This window comes from Scyliorhinus torazame, chromosome 17, assembly GCF_047496885.1.
Source record: "Scyliorhinus torazame isolate Kashiwa2021f chromosome 17, sScyTor2.1, whole genome shotgun sequence".
Taxonomy (NCBI): Eukaryota; Metazoa; Chordata; class Chondrichthyes; order Carcharhiniformes; family Scyliorhinidae; genus Scyliorhinus; species Scyliorhinus torazame.
This window is the reverse complement of record NC_092723.1, coordinates 136,142,151-136,166,070: the sequence shown is the minus strand read 5'-3', so window position 1 is coordinate 136,166,070 and position 23,920 is coordinate 136,142,151.

The following is a 23,920-nucleotide window of genomic DNA, read 5'->3' as shown; positions in this document are numbered from 1 at the left end:
TAAAGAAAGTGAAACAAGATGAAGGAGGGTTAAAGAGAGTGAAACAAGATGAAGGATGTTTAAAGAGAGGGAAACAAGATGCATGAGGGTTAAAGAGAGTGTAACAAGATGAAGGACGGTTAATGAGAGTCAAACAAGATTACCGAGGGTTAAAGAGAGTGAAACAAGATGAAGGAGGGTTAAAGAGAGTGAAACAAGATGAAGGAGGGTTAAAGAGAGTGAAACAAGACGCACGAGGGTTAAAGAGAGTGTAACAAGACCAAGGAGGTTTGAAGAGAGGGAAACAAGATGAAGGACGGTAAAAGAGAGTGAAACAAGATGAAGGAGGGTTAAAGAGAGTGAAACAAGATGAAGGAGGGTTCAAGAGAGTGAAACAAGTTGAATGAGGGTTACAGAGAGTGAAAGAAGGTGAAGGAGGGTTAGAGAGAGTGAAGCAGGATGAAGGAGGGGTAAAGAGAGTGAAACAAGATGAAGGAGGGTTAAAGAGAGTGAAACAAGATGAAGCAGGGTTAAAGAGGGTGACACAAGTTGAATGAGGGTTAAAGAGAGTGTAACAAGATGAAGGAGGGTTAAAGCGAGTGAAACAAGATGAATGAGGGTTAACGAGAGTGTAAGAAGATGAAGGAGGGTTAAAGAGAGTGAAACAAGATGAAGGAGGGTTAAAGAGAGTGAAACAAGATGAAGGAGGGTTAAAGAGAGTGAAACAAGATGAAGGAGGGTTAAAGAGAGGGATACAAGATGAAGGAGGGTTAAAGAGAGTGAAACAAGATGAAGGAGGGTGAAAGAGAGTGAAACAAGATGAAGGAGGATTCAAGAGAGTGAAACAAGATGAAGGAGGGTTAAAGAGGGTGAAACAAGATAAAGCAGGGTTAAAGAGAATGAAACAAGATAAAGGAGGGTCAAAGAGTGTGAAACAAGATGAAGGAGGGTCAAAGAGAGTGAAAGAAGGTGAAGGAGGGGTAAAGAGAGTGAAGATGGATGAAGGAGGGTTAAAGAGAGTGAAACAAGATGAAGGAGGGTTAAAGAGGGTGAAACAAGATAAAGCAGGGTTAAAGAGAATGAAACAAGATAAAGGAGGGTCAAAGAGAGTGAAACTAGATGAAGGAGGGTTAAAGGGAGTGAAACAAGATGAAGGAGGGTTAAAGAGAGTGAAACAAGATGAAGGAGGGTTAAAGAGAGTGAAACAAGATGAAGGAGGGTTAAAGAGAGGGATACAAGATGAAGGAGGGTTAAAGAGAGTGAAACAGGATGAAGGAGGGTTAAAGAGAGTGAAACAAGATGAAGGAGGGTTAAAGAGAGTGAAACAAGATGAAGGAGGGTTAAAGAGAGTGAAACAAGATGAATGAGGGTTAAAGAGAGTTAAACAAGATGAAGGAGGGTTAAAAAGAGGGAAACAAGATGCATGAGGGTTAAAGAGAGTGTAACAAGTTGAAGGAGGGTTAAAGAGAGTCAAACAAGATTAAGGAGGGTTAAAGAGAGTGAAACAAGATGAAGGAGGTTTGAAGAGAGGGAAACAAGATGAAGGAGGGTAAAAGAGAGTGAAACAAGATGAAGGAGGGTTAAAGAGAGTGAAACAATATGAAGGAGGGTTCAAGAGAGTCGAACAAGATGAAGGAGGGTTAAAGAGAGTCAAACAAGATGAAGGCGGGTTAAAGAGAGTGAAACAAGATGAAGGAGGGTTAAAGAGAGTGAAACAAGATGAAGGAGGGTTAAAGAGAGTGAAACAAGATGAAGGAGGGTTAAAGAGAGTGAAACAAGATGAATGAGGGTTAAAGAGAGTCGAACAAGATGAAGGAGGGTAAAAGAGAGTGAAACAAGACGAAGGAGGGTTAAAGAGAGTGAAACAAGACGAACGAGGGTTAAAGAGAGTGAAACAAGACGAAGGAGGTTTGAAGAGAGGGAAACAAGACGAAGGAGGGTTAAAGAGAGAGAAACAAGATGAAGGAGGGGCAAAGAGAGTGCAACAAGCTGAAGGATGGCTAAAGAGAGTGAAACAAGATGAAGGAGGGTTAAAGAGAGTGAAACAAGATGAAGGAGGGTTAAAGAGGGTGAAACAAGTTGAATGAGGGTTAAAGAGGGTGAAACAAGTTGAATGAGGGTTAAAGAGAGTGTAACAAGATGAAGGAGGGTTAAAGCGAGTGAAACAAGATGAATGAGGGTTAACGAGAGTGTAAGAAGATGAAGGAGGGTTAAAGAGAGTGAAACAAGATGAAGGAGGGTTAAAGAGAGTGAAACAAGATGAAGGAGGGTTAAAGAGAGGGATACAAGATGAAGGAGGGTTAAAGAGAGTGAAACAAGATGAAGGAGGGTGAAAGAGAGTGAAACAAGATGAAGGAGGGTGAAAGAGAGTGAAACAAGATGAAGGAGGGTTCAAGAGAGTGAAACAAGATGAAGGAGGGTTAAAGAGGGTGAAACAAGATAAAGCAGGGTTAAAGAGAATGAAACAAGATAAAGGAGGGTCAAAGAGAGTGAAACAAGATGAAGGAGGGTCAAAGAGAGTGAAAGAAGGTGAAGGAGGGTTAAAGAGAGTGAAGATGGATGAAGGAGGGTTAAAGAGAGTGAAACAAGATGAAGGAGGGTTAAAGAGGGTGAAACAAGATAAAGCAGGGTTAAAGAGAATGAAACAAGATGAAGGAGGGTTAAAGAGAGTGAAACAAGACGAAGGAGGGTTAAAGAGAGTGAAACAAGACGAACGAGGGTTAAAGAGAGTGAAACGAGACGAAGGAGGTTTGAAGAGAGGGAAACAAGACGAAGGAGGGTTAAAGAGAGAGAAACAAGATGAAGGAGGGGCAAAGAGAGTGCAACAAGCTGAAGAATGGCTAAAGAGAGTGAAACAAGATGAAGGAGGGTTAAAGAGAGTGAAACAAGATGAAGGAGGGTTAAAGAGAGTGAAACAAGATGAAGGATGTTTAAAGAGAGGGAAACAAGATGCATGAGGGTTAAAGAGAGTGTAACAAGATGAAGGACGGTTAAAGAGAGTGAAACAAGATGAAGGAGGGTTAAAGAGAGTGAAACAAGATGAAGGAGGGTTAAAGAGAGTGAAACAAGACGCACGAGGGTTAAAGAGAGTGAAACAAGATGAAGGAGGGTTAAAAAGAGGGAAACAAGATGCATGAGGGTTAAAGAGAGTGTAACAAGTTGAAGGAGGGTTAAAGAGAGTCAAACAAGATTAAGGAGGGTTAAAGAGAGTGAAACAAGATGAAGGAGGTTTGAAGAGAGGGAAACAAGATGAAGGAGGGTAAAAGAGAGTGAAACAAGATGAAGGAGGGTTAAAGAGAGTGAAACAATATGAAGGAGGGTTCAAGAGAGTGAAACAAGATGAAGGAGGGTTCAAGACAGTGAAACAAGATGAAGGAGGGTTAAAGAGAGTGAAACAAGATGAAGGAGGGTTAAAGAGGGTGAAACAAGATAAAGGAGGGTTAAAGAGAGTGAAACAAGATGAAGGAGGGTTAAAGAGAGTCGAACAAGATGAAGGAGGGTTAAAGAGAGTCAAACAAGATGAAGGCGGGTTAAAGAGAGTGAAACAAGATGAAGGAGGGTTAAAGAGAGTGAAACAAGATGAAGGAGGGTTAAAGAGAGTGAAACAAGATGAAGGAGGGTTAAAGAGAGTGAAACAAGATGAATGAGGGTTAAAGAGAGTCGAACAAGATGAAGGAGGGTTAAAGAGAGTGAAACAAGACGAAGGAGGGTTAAAGAGAGTGAAACAAGACGAACGAGGGTTAAAGAGAGTGAAACAAGACGAAGGAGGTTTGAAGAGAGGGAAACAAGACGAAGGAGGGTTAAAGAGAGAGAAACAAGATGAAGGAGGGGCAAAGAGAGTGCAACAAGCTGAAGAATGGCTAAAGAGAGTGAAACAAGATGAAGGCGGGTTAAAGAGAGTGAAACAAGATGAAGGAGGGTTAAAGAGAGTGAAACAAGATGAAAGAGGGTTAAAGTGAGTGGAACAAGATGAAGGAGGGTTAAAGAAAGTGAAACAAGATGAAGGAGGGTTAAAGAGAGTGAAACAAGATGAAGGATGTTTAAAGTGAGGGAAACAAGATGCATGAGGTTTAAAGAGAGTGTAACAAGATGAAGGACGGTTAATGAGAGTCAAACAAGATTACCGAGGGCTAAAGAGAGTGAAACAAGATGAAGGAGGGTTAAAGAGAGTGAAACAAGATGAAGGAGGGTTAAAGAGAGTGAAACAAGATGAAGGAGGGTTAAAGAGAGTGAAACAAGACGCACGAGGGTTAAAGAGAGTGAAACAAGACCAAGGAGGATTGAAGAGAGGGAAACAAGATGAAGGACGGTAAAAGAGAGTGAAACAAGATGAAGGAGGGTTAAAGAGAGTGAAACAAGATGAAGGAGGGTTCAAGAGAGTGAAACAAGATGAATGAGGGTTACAGAGAGTGAAAGAAGGTGAAGGAGGGTTAGAGAGAGTGAAGCAGGATGAAGGAGGGGTAAAGAGAGTGAAACAAGATGAAGGAGGGTTAAAGAGAGTGAAACAAGATGAAGCAGGGTTAAAGAGGGTGAAACAAGTTGAATGAGGGTTAAAGAGAGTGTAACAAGATGAAGGAGGGTTAAAGCGAGTGAAACAAGATGAATGAGGGTTAACGAGAGTGTAAGAAGATGAAGGAGGGTTAAAGAGAGTGAAACAAGATGAAGGAGGGTTAAAGAGAGTGAAACAAGATGAAGGAGGGTTAAAGAGAGGGATACAAGATGAAGGAGGGTTAAAGAGAGTGAAACAAGATGAAGGAGGGTGAAAGAGAGTGAAACAAGATGAAGGAGGGTTCAAGAGAGTGAAACAAGATGAAGGAGGGTTAAAGAGGGTGAAACAAGATAAAGCAGGGTTAAAGAGAATGAAACAAGATAAAGGAGGGTCAAAGAGAGTGAAACAAGATGAAGGAGGGTTAAAGAGAGTGAAGATGGATGAAGGAGGGTTAAAGAGAGTGAAACAAGATGAAGGAGGGTTAAAGAGAGTGAAAGAAGGTGAAGGAGGGTTAAAGAGAGTGAAACAAGATGAAGGAGGTTTGAAGAGAGGGAAACAAGATGAAGGAGGGTAAAAGAGAGTGAAACAAGATGAAGGAGCGTTAAAGAGAGTGAAACAAGATGAAGGAGGGTTTAAGAGAGTGAAACAAGATGAAGGAGGTTCCAAGAGAGTCAAACAAGATGAAGGCGGGTTAAAGAGAGTGAAACAAGATGAAGGAGGGTTAAAGAGAGTGAAACAAGATGAAGGAGGGTTAAAGAGAGTGAAACAAGATGAAGGAGGGTTAAAGAGAGTGAAACAAGATGAATGAGGGTTAAAGAGAGTCGAACAAGATGAAGGAGGGTTAAAGAGAGTGAAACAAGACGAAGCAGGGTTAAAGAGAGTGAAACAAGGCGAACGAGGGTTAAAGAGAGTGAAACAAGACGAAGGAGGTTTGAAGAGAGGGAAACAAGACGAAGGAGGGTTGAAGAGAGAGAAACAAGATGAAGGAGGGTCAAAGAGAGTGAAACAAGATGAATGAGGGGCAAAGAGAGTGCAACAAGCTGAAGGATGGCTAAAGAGAGTGAAACAAGATGAAGGAGGGTTAAAGAGAGTGAAACAAGATGAAGGAGGGTTAAAGAGAGTGAAACAAGATGAAAGAGGGTTAAAGTGAGTGGAACAAGATGAAGGAGGGTTAAAGAAAGTGAAACAAGATGAAGGAGGGTTAAAGAGAGTGAAACAAGATGAAGGATGTTTAAAGTGAGGGAAACAAGATGCATGAGGGTTAAAGAGAGTGTAACAAGATGAAGGACGGTTAATGAGAGTCAAACAAGATTACCGAGGGCTAAAGAGAGTGAAACAAGATGAAGGAGGGTTAAAGAGAGTGAAACAAGATGAAGGAGGGTTAAAGAGAGTGAAACAAGACGCACGAGGGTTAAAGAGAGTGAAACAAGACCAAGGAGGATTGAAGAGAGGGAAACAAGATGAAGGACGGTAAAAGAGAGTGAAACAAGATGAAGGAGGGTTAAAGAGAGTGAAACAAGATGAAGGAGGTTTCAAGAGAGTGAAACAAGATGAATGAGGGTTACAGAGAGTGAAAGAAGGTGAAGGAGGGTTAGAGAGAGTGAAGCAGGATGAAGGAGGGGTGAAGAGAGTGAAACAAGATGAAGGAGGGTTAAAGAGAGTGAAACAAGATGAAGCAGGGTTAAAGAGGGTGAAACAAGTTGAATGAGGGTTAAAGAGAGTGTAACAAGATGAAGGAGGGTTAAAGCGAGTGAAACAAGATGAATGAGGGTTAACGAGAGTGTAAGAAGATGAAGGAGGGTTAAAGAGAGTGAAACAAGATGAAGGAGGGTTAAAGAGAGTGAAACAAGATGAAGGAGGGTTAAAGAGAGGGATACAAGATGAAGGAGGGTTAAAAAGAGTGAAACAAGATGAAGGAGGGTGAAAGAGAGTGAAACAAGATGAAGGAGGGTTCAAGAGAGTGAAACAAGATGAAGGAGGGTTAAAGAGGGTGAAACAAGATAAAGCAGGGTTAAAGAGAATGAAACAAGATAAAGGAGGGTCAAAGAGAGCGAAACAAGATGAAGGAGGGTTAAAGAGAGTGAAGATGGATGAAGGAGGGTTAAAGAGAGTGAAACAAGATGAAGGAGGGTTAAAGAGAGTGAAAGAAGGTGAAGGAGGGTTAAAGAGAGTGAAACAAGATGAAGGAGGTTTGAAGAGAGGGAAACAAGATGAAGGAGGGTAAAAGAGAGTGAAACAAGATGAAGGAGCGTTAAAGAGAGTGAAACAAGATGAAGGAGGGTTTAAGAGAGTGAAACAAGATGAAGGAGGGTTCAAGAGAGTCAAACAAGATGAAGGCGGGTTAAAGAGAGTGAAACAAGATGAAGGAGGGTTAAAGAGAGTGAAACAAGATGAAGGAGGGTTAAAGAGAGTGAAACAAGACGAAGCAGGGTTAAAGAGAGTGAAACAAGGCGAACGAGGGTTAAAGAGAGTGAAACAAGACGAAGGAGGTTTGAAGAGAGGGAAACAAGACGAAGGAGGGTTGAAGAGAGAGAAACAAGATGAAGGAGGGTCAAAGAGAGTGAAACAAGATGAATGAGGGTTAAAGAGAGTGAAAGAAGGTGAAGGAGGGTTAAAGAGAGTGAAACAAGACGAAGGAGGTTTGAAGAGAGGGAAACAAGATGAAGGAGGGTAAAAGAGAGTGAAACAAGTTGAAAGAGGGTTAAAGAGAGTGAAACAAGATGAAGGAGGGTTAAAGAGAGTGAAACAAGATGAAGGTGGGTTACAGAGAGTGAAAGAAGGTGAAGGAGGGTTAAAGAGAGTGAAGCAGGATGAAGGAGGGGTAAAGAGAGTGAAACAAGATGAAGGAGGGTTAAAGAGCGTGAAACAAGATGAAGGAGGGTTAAAGAGGGTGAAACAAGATGAAGGAGGGTTAAAGAGAGTGAAACAAGATTAAGGAGGGTTAAAGAGAGTGAAACAGGATGAAGGAGGGTTAAAGAGAGGGATACAAGATGAAGGAGGGTTAAAGAGAGTGAAACAGGATGAAGGAGGGTTAAAGAGGGTGAAACAAGATGAAGGAGGGTTAAAGAGAGTGAAACAAGATGAAGGAGGGTTAAAGAGAGTGAAACAAGATGAATGAGGGTTAAAGAGAGTTAAACAAGATGAAGGAGGGTTAAAAAGAGGGAAACAAGATGCATGAGGGTTAAAGAGAGTGTAACAAGTTGAAGGAGGGTTAAAGAGAGTCAAACAAGATTAAGGAGGGTTAAAGAGAGTGAAACAAGATGAAGGAGGTTTGAAGAGAGGGAAACAAGATGAAGGAGGGTAAAAGAGAGTGAAACAAGACGAAGGAGGGTTAAAGAGAGTGAAACAAGACGAACGAGGGTTAAAGAGAGTGAAACAAGACGAAGGAGGTTTGAAGAGAGGGAAACAAGACGAAGGAGGGTTAAAGAGAGAGAAACAAGATGAAGGAGGGGCAAAGAGAGTGCAACAAGCTGAAGGATGGCTAAAGAGAGTGAAACAAGATGAAGGAGGGTTAAAGAGAGTGAAACAAGATGAAGGAGGGTTAAAGAGGGTGAAACAAGTTGAATGAGGGTTAAAGAGGGTGAAACAAGTTGAATGAGGGTTAAAGAGAGTGTAACAAGATGAAGGAGGGTTAAAGCGAGTGAAACAAGATGAATGAGGGTTAACGAGAGTGTAAGAAGATGAAGGAGGGTTAAAGAGAGTGAAACAAGATGAAGGAGGGTTAAAGAGAGTGAAACAAGATGAAGGAGGGTTAAAGAGAGGGATACAAGATGAAGGAGGGTTAAAGAGAGTGAAACAGGATGAAGGAGGGTTAAAGAGAGTGAAACAAGATGAAGGAGGGTTAAAGAGAGTGAAACAAGATGAAGGAGGGTTAAAGAGAGTGAAACAAGATGAATGAGGGTTAAAGAGAGTTAAACAAGATGAAGGAGGGTTAAAAAGAGGGAAACAAGATGCATGAGGGTTAAAGAGAGTGTAACAAGTTGAAGGAGGGTTAAAGAGAGTCAAACAAGATTAAGGAGGGTTAAAGAGAGTGAAACAAGATGAAGGAGGTTTGAAGAGAGGGAAACAAGATGAAGGAGGGTAAAAGAGAGTGAAACAAGATGAAGGAGGGTTAAAGAGAGTGAAACAATATGAAGGAGGGTTCAAGAGAGTCGAACAAGATGAAGGAGGGTTAAAGAGAGTCAAACAAGATGAAGGCGGGTTAAAGAGAGTGAAACAAGATGAAGGAGGGTTAAAGAGAGTGAAACAAGATGAAGGAGGGTTAAAGAGAGTGAAACAAGATGAAGGAGGGTTAAAGAGAGTGAAACAAGATGAATGAGGGTTAAAGAGAGTCGAACAAGATGAAGGAGGGTAAAAGAGAGTGAAACAAGACGAAGGAGGGTTAAAGAGAGTGAAACAAGACGAACGAGGGTTAAAGAGAGTGAAACAAGACGAAGGAGGTTTGAAGAGAGGGAAACAAGACGAAGGAGGGTTAAAGAGAGAGAAACAAGATGAAGGAGGGGCAAAGAGAGTGCAACAAGCTGAAGGATGGCTAAAGAGAGTGAAACAAGATAAAGGAGGGTTAAAGAGAGTGAAACAAGATGAAGGAGGGTTAAAGAGGGTGAAACAAGTTGAATGAGGGTTAAAGAGGGTGAAACAAGTTGAATGAGGGTTAAAGAGAGTGTAACAAGATGAAGGAGGGTTAAAGCGAGTGAAACAAGATGAATGAGGGTTAACGAGAGTGTAAGAAGATGAAGGAGGGTTAAAGAGAGTGAAACAAGATGAAGGAGGGTTCAAGAGAGTGAAACAAGATGAAGGAGGGTTAAAGAGGGTGAAACAAGATAAAGCAGGGTTAAAGAGAATGAAACAAGATAAAGGAGGGTCAAAGAGAGTGAAACAAGATGAAGGAGGGTCAAAGAGAGTGAAAGAAGGTGAAGGAGGGTTAAAGAGAGTGAAGATGGATGAAGGAGGGTTAAAGAGAGTGAAACAAGATGAAGGAGGGTTAAAGAGGGTGAAACAAGATAAAGCAGGGTTAAAGAGAATGAAACAAGATAAAGGAGGGTCAAAGAGAGTGAAACAAGATGAATGAGGGTTAAAGAGAGTCGAACAAGATGAAGGAGGGTTAAAGAGAGTGAAACAAGACGAAGGAGGGTTAAAGAGAGTGAAACAAGACGAACGAGGGTTAAAGAGAGTGAAACGAGACGAAGGAGGTTTGAAGAGAGGGAAACAAGACGAAGGAGGGTTAAAGAGAGAGAAACAAGATGAAGGAGGGGCAAAGAGAGTGCAACAAGCTGAAGGATGGCTAAAGAGAGTGAAACAAGATGAAGGAGGGTTAAAGAGAGTGAAACAAGATGAAGGAGGGTTAAAGAGAGTGAAACAAGATGAAGGATGTTTAAAGAGAGGGAAACAAGATGCATGAGGGTTAAAGAGAGTGTAACAAGATGAAGGACGGTTAAAGAGAGTGAAACAAGATGAAGGAGGGTTAAAGAGAGTGAAACAAGATGAAGGAGGGTTAAAGAGAGTGAAACAAGACGCACGAGGGTTAAAGAGAGTGAAACAAGATGAAGGAGGGTTAAAAAGAGGGAAACAAGATGCATGAGGGTTAAAGAGAGTGTAACAAGTTGAAGGAGGGTTAAAGAGAGTCAAACAAGATTAAGGAGGGTTAAAGAGAGTGAAACAAGATGAAGGAGGTTTGAAGAGAGGGAAACAAGATGAAGGAGGGTAAAAGAGAGTGAAACAAGATGAAGGAGGGTTAAAGAGAGTGAAACAATATGAAGGAGGGTTCAAGAGAGTGAAACAAGATGAAGGAGGGTTCAAGACAGTGAAACAAGATGAAGGAGGGTTAAAGAGAGTGAAACAAGATGAAGGAGGGTTAAAGAGGGTGAAACAAGATAAAGGAGGGTTAAAGAGAGTGAAACAAGATGAAGGAGGGTTAAAGAGAGTCTTACAAGATGAAGGAGGGTTAAAGAGAGTCAAACAAGATGAAGGCGGGTTAAAGAGAGTGAAACAAGATGAAGGAGGGTTAAAGAGAGTGAAACAAGATGAAGGAGGGTTAAAGAGAGTGAAACAAGATGAAGGAGGGTTAAAGAGAGTGAAACAAGATGAATGAGGGTTAAAGAGAGTCGAACAAGATGAAGGAGGGTTAAAGAGAGTGAAACAAGACGAAGGAGGGTTAAAGAGAGTGAAACAAGACGAACGAGGGTTAAAGAGAGTGAAACAAGACGAAGGAGGTTTGAAGAGAGGGAAACAAGACGAAGGAGGGTTAAAGAGAGAGAAACAAGATGAAGGAGGGGCAAAGAGAGTGCAACAAGCTGAAGGATGGCTAAAGAGAGTGAAGCAAGATGAAGGAGGGTTAAAGAGAGTGAAACAAGATGAAGGAGGGTTAAAGAGAGTGAAACAAGATGAAAGAGGGTTAAAGTGAGTGGAACAAGATGAAGGAGGGTTAAAGAAAGTGAAACAAGATGAAGGAGGGTTAAAGAGAGTGAAACAAGATGAAGGATGTTTAAAGTGAGGGAAACAAGATGCATGAGGGTTAAAGAGAGTGTAACAAGATGAAGGACGGTTAATGAGAGTCAAACAAGATTACCGAGGGCTAAAGAGAGTGAAACAAGATGAAGGAGGGTTAAAGAGAGTGAAACAAGATGAAGGAGGGTTAAAGAGAGTGAAACAAGACGCACGAGGGTTAAAGAGAGTGAAACAAGACCAAGGAGGATTGAAGAGAGGGAAACAAGATGAAGGACGGTAAAAGAGAGTGAAACAAGATGAAGGAGGGTTAAAGAGAGTGAAACAAGATGAAGGAGGGTTCAAGAGAGTGAAACAAGATGAATGAGGGTTACAGAGGGTGAAAGAAGGTGAAGGAGGGTTAGAGAGAGTGAAGCAGGATGAAGGAGGGGTAAAGAGAGTGAAACAAGATGAAGGAGGGTTAAAGAGAGTGAAACAAGATGAAGCAGGGTTAAAGAGGGTGAAACAAGTTGAATGAGGGTTAAAGAGAGTGTAACAAGATGAAGGAGGGTTAAAGCGAGTGAAACAAGATGAATGAGGGTTAACGAGAGTGTAAGAAGATGAAGGAGGGTTAAAGAGAGTGAAACAAGATGAAGGAGGGTTAAAGAGAGTGAAACAAGATGAAGGAGGGTTAAAGAGAGGGATACAAGATGAAGGAGGGTAAAAGAGAGTGAAACAAGATGAAGGAGGGTGAAAGAGAGTGAAACAAGATGAAGGAGGGTTCAAGAGAGTGAAACAAGATGAAGGAGGGTTAAAGAGGGTGAAACAAGATAAAGCAGGGTTAAAGAGAATGAAACAAGATAAAGGAGGGTCAAAGAGAGTGAAACAAGATGAAGGAGGGTTAAAGAGAGTGAAGATGGATGAAGGAGGGTTAAAGAGTGAAACAAGATGAAGGAGGGTTAAAGAGAGTGAAACAAGATGAAGGAGGTTTGAAGAGAGGGAAACAAGATGAAGGAGGGTAAAAGAGAGTGAAACAAGATGAAGGAGGGTTTAAGAGAGTGAAACAAGATGAAGGAGGGTTCAAGAGAGTCAAACAAGATGAAGGCGGGTTAAAGAGAGTGAAACAAGATGAAGGAGGGTTAAAGAGAGTGAAACAAGATGAAGGAGGGTTAAAGAGAGTGAAACAAGATGAAGGAGGGTTAAAGAGAGTGAAACAAGATGAATGAGGGTTAAAGAGAGTCGAACAAGATGAAGGAGGGTTAAAGAGAGTGAAACAAGACGAAGCAGGGTTAAAGAGAGTGAAACAAGGCGAACGAGGGTTAAAGAGAGTGAAACAAGACGAAGGAGGTTTGAAGAGAGGGAAACAAGACGAAGGAGGGTTGAAGAGAGAGAAACAAGATGAAGGAGGGTCAAAGAGAGTGCAACAAGCTGAAGGATGGCTAAAGAGAGTGAAACAAGATGAAGGAGGGTTAAAGAGAGTGAAACAAGATGAAGGAGGGTTAAAGAGAGTGAAACAAGATGAAAGAGGGTTAAAGAGAGTGGAACAAGATGAAGGAGTGTTAAAGAAAGTGAAACAAGATGAAGGAGGGTTAAAGAGAGTGAAACAAGATGAAGGATGTTTAAAGAGAGGGAAACAAGATGCATGAGGGTTAAAGAGAGTGTAACAAGATGAAGGACGGTTAATGAGAGTCAAACAAGATTACCGAGGGTTAAAGAGAGTGAAACAAGATGAAGGAGGGTTAAAGAGAGTGAAACAAGATGAAGGAGGGTTAAAGAGGCTGAAACAAGATAAAGGAGGTTTAACAAGAGTGAAACAAGGTGAAGGAGGGTTACAGAGAGTGAAAGAAGGTGAAGGAGAGTTAAAGAGAGTGAAGCAGGATGAAGGAGGGGAAAAGAGAGTGAAACAAGATGAAGGAGGGTTAAAGAGCGTGAAACAAGATGAAGGAGGGTTAAATAGAGTGAAGATGGATGAATGAGGGTTAAAGAGAGTGAAGCAGGATGAAGGAGGGGAAAAGAGAGTGAAACAAAATGAAGGAGGGTTAAAGAGAGTGAAACAAGATGAAGGAGGGTTAAAGAGAGTGAAACAAGATGAAGGAGGGTTAAAGAGGGTGAAACAAGATGAAGGAGGTTTAAAGAGAGTCAAACAATATGAAGGAGGGTTAAAGAGAGTGAAACAAGATGAAGGAGGGTTAAAGGGAATGAAACAAGATGAAGGAGGGTTAAAGAGGGTGAAACAAGACGAAGGAGGGTTAAAGAGAGTGAAACAAGACGAAGGAGGGTTAAAGAGAGTGAAACAAGACGAACGAAGGTTAAAGAGAGTGAAACAAGACGAAGGAGATTTGAAGAGAGGGAAACAAGACGAAGGAGGGTTAAAGGGAGAGAAACAAGATGAATGAGGGTTAAAGAGAGTTGAACAAGATGAAGGAGGGTTAAAGAGAGTGAAACAAGACGAAGGAGGGTTAAAGAGAGTGAAACAAGACGAAGGAGGGTTAAAGAGAGTGAAGCTAGATGAAGGAGGGTTAAAGAGAGTGAAACAAGACGAAGGAGGGTTAAAGAGAGTGAAACAAGACGAATGAGGTTTGAAGAGAGTGAAACAAGATGAAGGAGGGTTAAAGAGAGTGAAACAAGATGAAGGAGGGTTAAAGAGGGTGAAACAAGATAAAGCAGGGTTGAAGAGAATGAAACAAGATGAAGGAGGGTTAAAGAGGGTGAAACAAGATAAAGGAGGGTCAAATAGAGTGAAACAAGATGATGGAGGGTTAAAGAGAGTGAAAGAAGTTGAAGGAGGGTTAAAGAGAGTGAAACAAGACGAAGGAGGGTTAAAGAGAGTGAAACAATATGAAGGAGGGTTCAAGAGAGTGAAACAAGATGAAGGAGGGTTCAAGACAGTGAAACAAGATGAAGGAGGGTTAAAGAGAGTGAAACAAGATGAAGGAGGGTTAAAGAGGGTGAAACAAGATAAAGGAGGGTTAAAGAGAGTGAAACAAGATGAAGGAGGGTTAAAGAGAGTCGAACAAGATGAAGGAGTGTTAAAGAGAGTCAAACAAGATGAAGGCGGGTTAAAGAGAGTGAAACAAGATGAAGGAGGGTTAAAGAGAGTGAAACAAGATGAAGGAGGGTTAAAGAGAGTGAAACAAGATGAAGGAGGGTTAAAGAGAGTGAAACAAGATGAATGAGGGTTAAAGAGAGTCGAACAAGATGAAGGAGGGTTAAAGAGAGTGAAACAAGACGAAGGAGGGTTAAAGAGAGTGAAACAAGACGAACGAGGGTTAAAGAGAGTGAAACAAGACGAAGGAGGTTTGAAGAGAGGGAAACAAGACGAAGGAGGGTTAAAGAGAGAGAAACAAGATGAAGGAGGGGCAAAGAGAGTGCAACAAGCTGAAGGATGGCTAAAGAGAGTGAAACAAGATGAAGGAGGGTTAAAGAGAGTGAAACAAGATGAAAGAGGGTTAAAGTGAGTGGAACAAGATGAAGGAGGGTTAAAGAAAGTGAAACAAGATGAAGGAGGGTTAAAGAGAGTGAAACAAGATGAAGGATGTTTAAAGAGAGGGAAACAAGATGCATGAGGGTTAAAGAGAGTGTAACAAGATGAAGGACGGTTAATGAGAGTCAAACAAGATTACCGAGGGTTAAAGAGAGTGAAACAAGATGAAGGAGGGTTAAAGAGAGTGAAACAAGATGAAGGAGGGTTGAAGAGAGTGAAACAAGACGCACGAGGGTTAAAGAGAGTGAAACAAGACCAAGGAGGATTGAAGAGAGGGAAACAAGATGAAGGACGGTAAAAGAGAGTGAAACAAGATGAAGGAGGGTTAAAGAGAGTGAAACAAGATGAAGGAGGGTTCAAGAGAGTGAAACAAGATGAATGAGGGTTACAGAGAGTGAAAGAAGGTGAAGGAGGGTTAGAGAGAGTGAAGCAGGATGAAGGAGGGGTAAAGAGAGTGAAACAAGATGAAGGAGGGTTAAAGAGAGTGAAACAAGATGAAAGAGGGTTAAAGTGAGTGGAACAAGATGAAGGAGGGTTAAAGAAAGTGAAACAAGATGAAGGAGGGTTAAAGAGAGTGAAACAAGATGAAGGATGTTTAAAGAGAGGGAAACAAGATGCATGAGGGTTAAAGAGAGTGTAACAAGATGAAGGACGGTTAATGAGAGTCAAACAAGATTACCGAGGGTTAAAGAGAGTGAAACAAGATGAAGGAGGGTTAAAGAGAGTGAAACAAGATGAAGGAGGGTTAAAGAGAGTGAAACAAGACGCACGAGGGTTAAAGAGAGTGAAACAAGACCAAGGAGGATTGAAGAGAGGGAAACAAGATGAAGGACGGTAAAAGAGAGTGAAACAAGATGAAGGAGGGTTAAAGAGAGTGAAACAAGATGAAGGAGGGTTCAAGAGAGTGAAACAAGATGAATGAGGGTTACAGAGAGTGAAAGAAGGTGAAGGAGGGTTAGAGAGAGTGAAGCAGGATGAAGGAGGGGTAAAGAGAGTGAAACAAGATGAAGGAGGGTTAAAGAGAGTGAAACAAGATGAAGCAGGGTTAAAGAGGGTGAAACAAGTTGAATGAGGGTTAAAGAGAGTGTAACAAGATGAAGGAGGGTTAAAGCGAGTGAAACAAGATGAATGAGGGTTAACGAGAGTGTAAGAAGATGAAGGAGGGTTAAAGAGAGTGAAACAAGATGAAGGAGGGTTAAAGAGAGTGAAACAAGATGAAGGAGGGTGAAAGAGAGTGAAACAAGATGAAGGAGGGTTCAAGAGAGTGAAACAAGATGAAAGAGGGTTAAAGAGGGTGAAACAAGATAAAGCAGGGTTAAAGAGAATGAAACAAGATAAAGGAGGGTCAAAGAGAGTGAAACAAGATGAAGGAGGGTCAAAGAGAGTGAAAGAAGGTGAAGGAGGGTTAAAGAGAGTGAAGATGGATGAAGGAGGGTTAAAGAGAGGGAAACAAGATGAAGGAGGGTAAAAGAGAGTGAAACAAGATGAAGGAGGGTTAAAGAGAGTGAAACAAGATGAAGGAGGGTTTAAGAGAGTGAAACAAGATGAAGGAGGGTTCAAGAGAGTCAAACAAGATGAAGGCGGGTTAAAGAGAGTGAAACAAGATGAAGGAGGGTTAAAGAGAGTGAAACAAGATGAAGGAGGGTTAAAGAGAGTGAAACAAGATGAAGGAGGGTTAAAGAGAGTGAAACAAGATGAATGAGGGTTAAAGAGAGTCGAACAAGATGAAGGAGGGTTAAAGAGAGTGAAACAAGACGAAGCAGGGTTAAAGAGAGTGAAACAAGGCGAACGAGGGTTAAAGAGAGTGAAACAAGACGAAGGAGGTTTGAAGAGAGGGAAACAAGACGAAGGAGGGTTGAAGAGAGAGAAACAAGATGAAGGAGGGTCAAAGAGAGTGCAACAAGCTGAAGGATGGCTAAAGAGAGTGAAACAAGATGAAGGAGGGTTAAAGAGAGTGAAACAAGATGAAGGAGGGTTAAAGAGAGTGAAACAAGATGAAGGAGGGTTAAAGAGAGTGAAACAAGATGAAAGAGGGTTAAAGAGAGTGGAACAAGATGAAGGAGTGTTAAAGAAAGTGAAACAAGATGAAGGAGGGTTAAAGAGAGTGAAACAAGATGAAGGATGTTTAAAGAGAGGGAAACAAGATGCATGAGGGTTAAAGAGAGTGTAACAAGATGAAGGACGGTTAATGAGAGTCAAACAAGATTACCGAGGGTTAAAGAGAGTGAAACAAGATGAAGGAGGGTTAAAGAGAGTGAAACAAGATGAAGGAGGGTTAAAGAGGCTGAAACAAGATAAAGGAGGTTTAACAAGAGTGAAACAAGGTGAAGGAGGGTTACAGAGAGTCAAAGAAGGTGAAGGAGAGTTAAAGAGAGTGAAGCAGGATGAAGGAGGGGAAAAGAGAGTGAAACAAGATGAAGGAGGGTAAAAGAGCATGAAACAAGATGAAGGAGGGTTAAATAGAGTGAAGATGGATGAATGAGGGTTAAAGAGAGTGAAGCAGGATGAAGGAGGGGAAAAGAGAGTGAAACAAAATGAAGGAGGGTTAAAGAGAGTGAAACAAGATGAAGGAGGGTTAAAGAGGGTGAAACAAGATGAAGGAGGTTTAAAGAGAGTCAAACAATATGAAGGAGGGTTAAAGAGAGTGAAACAAGATGAAGGAGGGTTAAAGGGAATGAAACAAGATGAAGGAGGGTTAAAGAGGGTGAAACAAGACGAAGGAGGGTTAAAGAGAGTGAAACAAGACGAAGGAGGGTTAAAGAGAGTGAAACAAGACGAACGAAGATTAAAGAGAGTGAAACAAGACGAAGGAGTTTTGAAGAGAGGGAAACAAGACGAAGGAGGGTTAAAGGGAGAGAAACAAGATGAAGGAGGGTTAAAGAGAGTGCAACAAGCTGAAGGATGGCTAAAGAGAGTGATACAAGATGAAGGAGGGTTAAAGAGAGTGAAACAAGATGAAGGAGGGTTAAAGAGAGTGAAACAAGATGAAGGAGGGTGAAAGAGAGTGAAACAAGATGAATGAGGGTTAAAGAGAGTTGAACAAGATGAAGGAGGGTCAAAGAGAGTGAAACAAGACGAAGGAGGGTTAAAGAGAGTGAAACAAGACGAATGAGGTTTGAAGAGAGTGAAACAAGATGAAGGAGGGTTAAAGAGAGTGAAACAAGATGAAGGAGGGTTAAAGAGGGTGAAACAAGATAAAGCAGGGTTGAAGAGAATGAAACAAGATGAAGGAGGGTTAAAGAGGGTGAAACAAGATAAAGGAGGGTCAAATAGAGTGAAACAAGATGATGGAGGGTTAAAGAGAGTGAAAGAAGTTGAAGGAGGGTTAAAGAGAGTGAAACAAGACGAAGGAGCTTTGAAGAGAGGGAAACAAGATGATGGAGGGTGAAAGAGAGTGAAACAAGATGAAGGAGGGTTCAAGAGAGTGAAACAAGATGAAGGAGGGTTCAAGAGAGTGAAACAAGATGAAGGAGGGTTAAAGAGAGTGAAACAAGATGAAGGAATGTTAAAGAGAGTGAAACAAGATTAAGGAGGGATTAAGATAGTGAAACAAGATGAAGGAGGGTGAAAGAGAATGAAACAAGATAAAGGATGGTTAAAGAGAGTGAAACAAGATGAAGGAGGGTTAAAGAAAGTGAAACAAGATGAAGGAGGGTTAAAGAGAATGAACCAAGATGAAGAAGGAGGGTTAAAGAGAATGAACCAAGATGAAGAAGGAGGGTTAAAGAGAGTGAAACAAGATGAAGGAGGGTTAAAGAGAGTGAAGCAAGATGGAGGGAGGGTTAAATATACTGAAACAAGATGAAGGAGGGTTAAAGAGAGTGTAACAAGATGAAGGAGGTTTAAAGAGAGTGCAACAAGCTGAAGGATGGCTAAAGAGAGTGATACAAGATGAAGGAGGGTTAAAGAGAGTGAAACAAGATGAAGGAGGGTTAAAGAGAGTGAAACAAGATGAAGGAGGGTTAAAGAGAGTGAAACAAGATGAATGAGGGTTAAAGAGAGTCGAACAAGATGAAGGAGGGTTCAAGAGAGTGAAACAAGACGAAGGAGGGTTAAAGAGAGTGAAACAAGACGAAGGAGGGTTAAAGAGAGTGAAACAAGACGAACGAGGGTTAAAGAGAGTGAAACAAGACGAAGGAGGTTTGAAGAGAGTGAAACAAGATGAAGGAGGGTTAAAGAGAGTGAAACAAGATGAAGGAGGGTTAAAGAGGGTGAAACAAGATGAAGGAGGTTTAAAGAGAGTCAAACAATATGAAGGAGGGTTAAAGAGAGTGAAACAAGATGAAGGAGGGTTAAAGGAAATGAAACAAGATGAAGGAGGGTTAAAGAGGGTGAAACAAGACGAAGGAGGGTTAAAGAGAGTGAAACAAGACGAAGGAGGGTTAAAGAGAGTGAAACAAGACGAACGAAGATTAAAGAGAGTGAAACAAGACGAAGGAGTTTTGAAGAGAGGGAAACAAGACGAAGGAGGGTTAAAGGGAGTCAAACAAGATTACCGAGGGTTAAAGAGAGTGAAACAAGATGAAGGAGGGTTAAAGAGAGTGAAACAAGATGAAGGAGGGTTAAAGAGGCTGAAACAAGATAAAGGAGGTTTAACAAGAGTGAAACAAGGTGAAGGAGGGTTACAGAGAGTGAAAGAAGGTGAAGGAGAGTTAAAGAGAGTGAAGCAGGATGAAGGAGGGGAAAAGAGAGTGAAACAAGATGAAGGAGGGTTAAAGAGCATGAAACAAGATGAAGGAGGGTTAAATAGAGTGAAGATGGATGAATGAGGGTTAAAGAGAGTGAAGCAGGATGAAGGAGGGGAAAAGAGAGTGAAACAAAATGAAGGAGGGTTAAAGAGAGTGAAACAAGATGAAGGAGGGTTAAAGAGAGTGAAACAAGATGAAGGAGGGTTAAAGAGGGTGAAACAAGATGAAGGAGGTTTAAAGAGAGTCAAACAATATGAAGGAGGGTTAAAGAGAGTGAAACAAGATGAAGGAGGGTTAAAGGGAATGAAACAAGATGAAGGAGGGTTAAAGAGGGTGAAACAAGACGAAGGAGGGTTAAAGAGAGTGAAACAAGACGAAGGAGGGTTAAAGAGAGTGAAACAAGACGAACGAAGATTAAAGAGAGTGAAACAAGACGAAGGAGTTTTGAAGAGAGGGAAACAAGACGAAGGAGGGTTAAAGGGAGAGAAACAAGATGAAGGAGGGTTAAAGAGAGTGCAACAAGCTGAAGGATGGCTAAAGAGAGTGATACAAGATGAAGGAGGGTTAAAGAGAGTGAAACAAGATGAAGGAGGGTTAAAGAGAGTGAAACAAGATGAAGGAGGGTGAAAGAGAGTGAAACAAGATGAATGAGGGTTAAAGAGAGTTGAACAAGATGAAGGAGGGTTAAAGAGAGTGAAACAAGACGAAGGAGGGTTAAAGAGAGTGAAACAAGACGAAGGAGGGTTAAAGAGAGTGAAGCTAGATGAAGGAGGGTTAAAGAGAGTGAAACAAGACGAAGGAGGGTTAAAGAGAGTGAAACAAGACGAAGGAGGGTTAAAGAGAGTGAAGCTAGATGAAGGAGGGTTAAAGAGAGTGAAACAAGACGAAGGAGGGTTAAAGAGAGTGAAACAAGACGAATGAGGTTTGAAGAGAGTGAAACAAGATGAAGGAGGGTTAAAGAGAGTGAAACAAGACGAAGGAGCTTTGAAGAGAGGGAAACAAGATGATGGAGGGTGAAAGAGAGTGAAACAAGATGAAGGAGGGTTCAAGAGAGTGAAACAAGATGAAGGAGGGTTCAAGAGAGTGAAACAAGATGAAGGAGGGTTAAAGAGAGTGAAACAAGATGAAGGAATGTTAAAGAGAGTGAAACAAGATTAAGGAGGGATTAAGATAGTGAAACAAGATGAAGGAGGGTGAAAGAGAATGAAACAAGATAAAGGATGGTTAAAGAGAGTGAAACAAGATGAAGGAGGGTTAAAGAAAGTGAAACAAGATGAAGGAGGGTTAAAGAGAATGAACCAAGATGAAGAAGGAGGGTTAAAGAGAATGAACCAAGATGAAGAAGGAGGGTTAAAGAGAGTGAAACAAGATGAAGGAGGGTTAAAGAGAGTGAAGCAAGATGGAGGGAGGGTTAAATATACTGAAACAAGATGAAGGAGGGTTAAAGAGAGTGTAACAAGATGAAGGAGGTTTAAAGAGAGTGCAACAAGCTGAAGGATGGCTAAAGAGAGTGATACAAGATGAAGGAGGGTTAAAGAGAGTGAAACAAGATGAAGGAGGGTTAAAGAGAGTGAAACAAGATGAAGGAGGGTTAAAGAGAGTGAAACAAGATGAATGAGGGTTAAAGAGAGTCGAACAAGATGAAGGAGGGTTCAAGAGAGTGAAACAAGACGAAGGAGGGTTAAAGAGAGTGAAACAAGACGAAGGAGGGTTAAAGAGAGTGAAACAAGACGAACGAGGGTTAAAGAGAGTGAAACAAGATGAAGGAGGTTTAAAGAGAGTCAAACAATATGAAGGAGGGTTAAAGAGAGTGAAACAAGATGAAGGAGGGTTAAAGGAAATGAAACAAGATGAAGGAGGGTTAAAGAGGGTGAAACAAGACGAAGGAGGGTTAAAGAGAGTGAAACAAGACGAAGGAGGGTTAAAGAGAGTGAAACAAGACGAACGAAGATTAAAGAGAGTGAAACAAGACGAAGGAGTTTTGAAGAGAGGGAAACAAGACGAAGGAGGGTTAAAGGGAGAGAAACAAGATGAAGGAGGGTTAAAGAGAGTGCAACAAGATGAAGGAGGGTTCAAGAGAGTGAAACAAGATAAAGGAGGTTTAACGAGAGTGAAACAAGATGAAGGAGGGTTACAGAGAATGAAAGAAGGTGAAGGAGGGTTAAAGAGAGTGAAGCAGGATGAAGGAGGTTTGAAGAGAGTGAAACAAGATGAAGGAGGGTTAAAGAGAGTGAAACAAGATGAAGGAGGGTTAAAGAGGGTGAAACAAGATAAAGCAGGGTTAAAGAGAATGAAACAAGATGAAGGAGGGTTAAAGAGGGTTAAACTAGATAAAGGAGGGTCAAAGAGAGTGAAACAAGATGAAGGAGGGTTAAAGAGAGTGAAAGAAGGTGAAGGAGGGTTAAAGAGAGTGAAACAAGACGAAGGAGGTTTGAAGAGAGGGAAACAAGATGGAGGAGGCTAAAAGAGAGTGAAACAAGATGAAGGAGGGTTAAAGAGAGTGAAACAAGATGAAGGAGGGTTCAAGAGAGTGAAACAAGATGAAGGAGGGTTCAAGAGAGTGAAACAAGATGAAAGAGGGTTAAAGAGAGTGAAACAAGATGAAGGAGGGTTAAAGAGAGTGAAACAAGATGAAGGAGGGTTAAAGAGGGTGAAACAAGTTGAATGAGGGTTAAAGAGCATGTAACAAGATGAAGGAGGGTTAAAGAGAGTGAAACAAGATGAATGAGGGTTAAAGAGAGTTGAACAAGATGAAGGAGGGTTAAAGAGAGTGAAACAAGACGAAGGAGGGTTAAAGAGAGTGAAACAAGACGAAGGAGGGTTAAAGAGAGTGAAGCTAGATGAAGGAGGGTTAAAGAGAGTGAAACAAGACGAAGGAGGGTTAAAGAGAGTGAAACAAGACGAATGAGGTTTGAAGAGAGTGAAACAAGATGAAGGAGGGTTAAAGAGAGTGAAACAAGATGAAGGAGGGTTAAAGAGAGTGAAACAAGATAAAGGAGGGTCAAATAGAGTGAAACAAGATGATGGAGGGTTAAAGAGAGTGAAAGAAGTTGAAGGAGGGTTAAAGAGAGTGAAACAAGACGAAGGAGCTTTGAAGAGAGGGAAACAAGATGATGGAGGGTGAAAGAGAGTGAAACAAGATGAAGGAGGGTTCAAGAGAGTGAAACAAGATGAAGGAGGGTTCAAGAGAGTGAAACAAGATGAAGGAGGGTTAAAGAGAGTGAAACAAGATGAAGGAATGTTAAAGAGAGTGAAACAAGATTAAGGAGGGATTAAGATAGTGAAACAAGATGAAGGAGGGTGAAAGAGAATGAAACAAGATAAAGGATGGTTAAAGAGAGTGAAACAAGATGAAGGAGGGTTAAAGAAAGTGAAACAAGATGAAGGAGGGTTAAAGAGAATGAACCAAGATGAAGAAGGAGGGTTAAAGAGAATGAACCAAGATGAAGAAGGAGGGTTAAAGAGAGTGAAACAAGATGAAGGAGGGTTAAAGAGAGTGTAACAAGATGAAGGAGGTTTAAAGAGAGTGCAACAAGCTGAAGGATGGCTAAAGAGAGTGATACAAGATGAAGGAGGGTTAAAGAGAGTGAAACAAGATGAAGGAGGGTTAAAGAGAGTGAAACAAGATGAAGGAGGGTTAAAGAGAGTGAAACAAGATGAATGAGGGTTAAAGAGAGTCGAACAAGATGAAGGAGGGTTCAAGAGAGTGAAACAAGACGAAGGAGGGTTAAAGAGAGTGAAACAAGACGAAGGAGGGTTAAAGAGAGTGAAACAAGACGAACGAGGGTTAAAGAGAGTGAAACAAGACGAAGGAGGTTTGAAGAGAGTGAAACAAGATGAAGGAGGGTTAAAGAGAGTGAAACAAGATGAAGGAGGGTTAAAGAGGGTGAAACAAGATAAAGCAGGGTTAAAGAGAATGAAACAAGATGAAGGAGGGTTAAAGAGGGTGAAACAAGATAAAGGAGGGTCAAAGAGAGTGAAACAAGACGAATGAGGTTTGAAGAGAGTGAAACAAGATGAAGGAGGGTTAAAGAGAGTGAAACAAGATGAAGGAGGGTTAAAGAGGGTGAAACAAGATAAAGCAGGGTTAAAGAGAATGAAACAAGATGAAGGAGGGTTAAAGAGGGTGAAACAAGATAAAGGAGGGTCAAATAGAGTGAAACAAGATGATGGAGGGTTAAAGAGAGTGAAAGAAGTTGAAGGAGGGTTAAAGAGAGTGAAACAAGACGAAGGAGCTTTGAAGAGAGGGAAACAAGATGATGGAGGGTGAAAGAGAGTGAAACAAGATGAAGGAGGGTTAAAGAGAGTGAAACAAGATGAAGGAATGTTAAAGAGAATGAAACAAGATGAAGGAGGGTTTAAGATAGTGAAACAAGATGAAGGAGGGTGAAAGAGAATGAAACAAGATAAAGGAGGGTTAAAGAGAGTGAAACAAGATGAAGGAGGGTTAGAGAAAGTGAAACAAGATGAAGGAGGGTTAAAGAGAATGAACCAAGATGAAGAAGGAGGGTTAAAGAGAATGAACCAAGATGAAGAAGGAGGGTTAAAGAGAGTGAAACAAGATGAAGGAGGGTTAAAGAGAGTGAAGCAAGGTGGAGGGAGGGTTAAATATACTGAAACAAGATGAAGGAGGGTTAAAGAGAGTGTAACAAGATGAAGGAGGTTTAAAGAGAGTGCAACAAGCTGAAGGATGGCTAAAGAGAGTGATACAAGATGAAGGAGGGTTAAAGAGAGTGAAACAAGATGAAGGAGGGTTAAAGAGAGTGAAACAAGATGAAGGAGGGTTAAAGAGAGTGAAACAAGATGAATGAGGGTTAAAGAGAGTCGAACAAGATGAAGGAGGGTCCAAGAGAGTGAAAC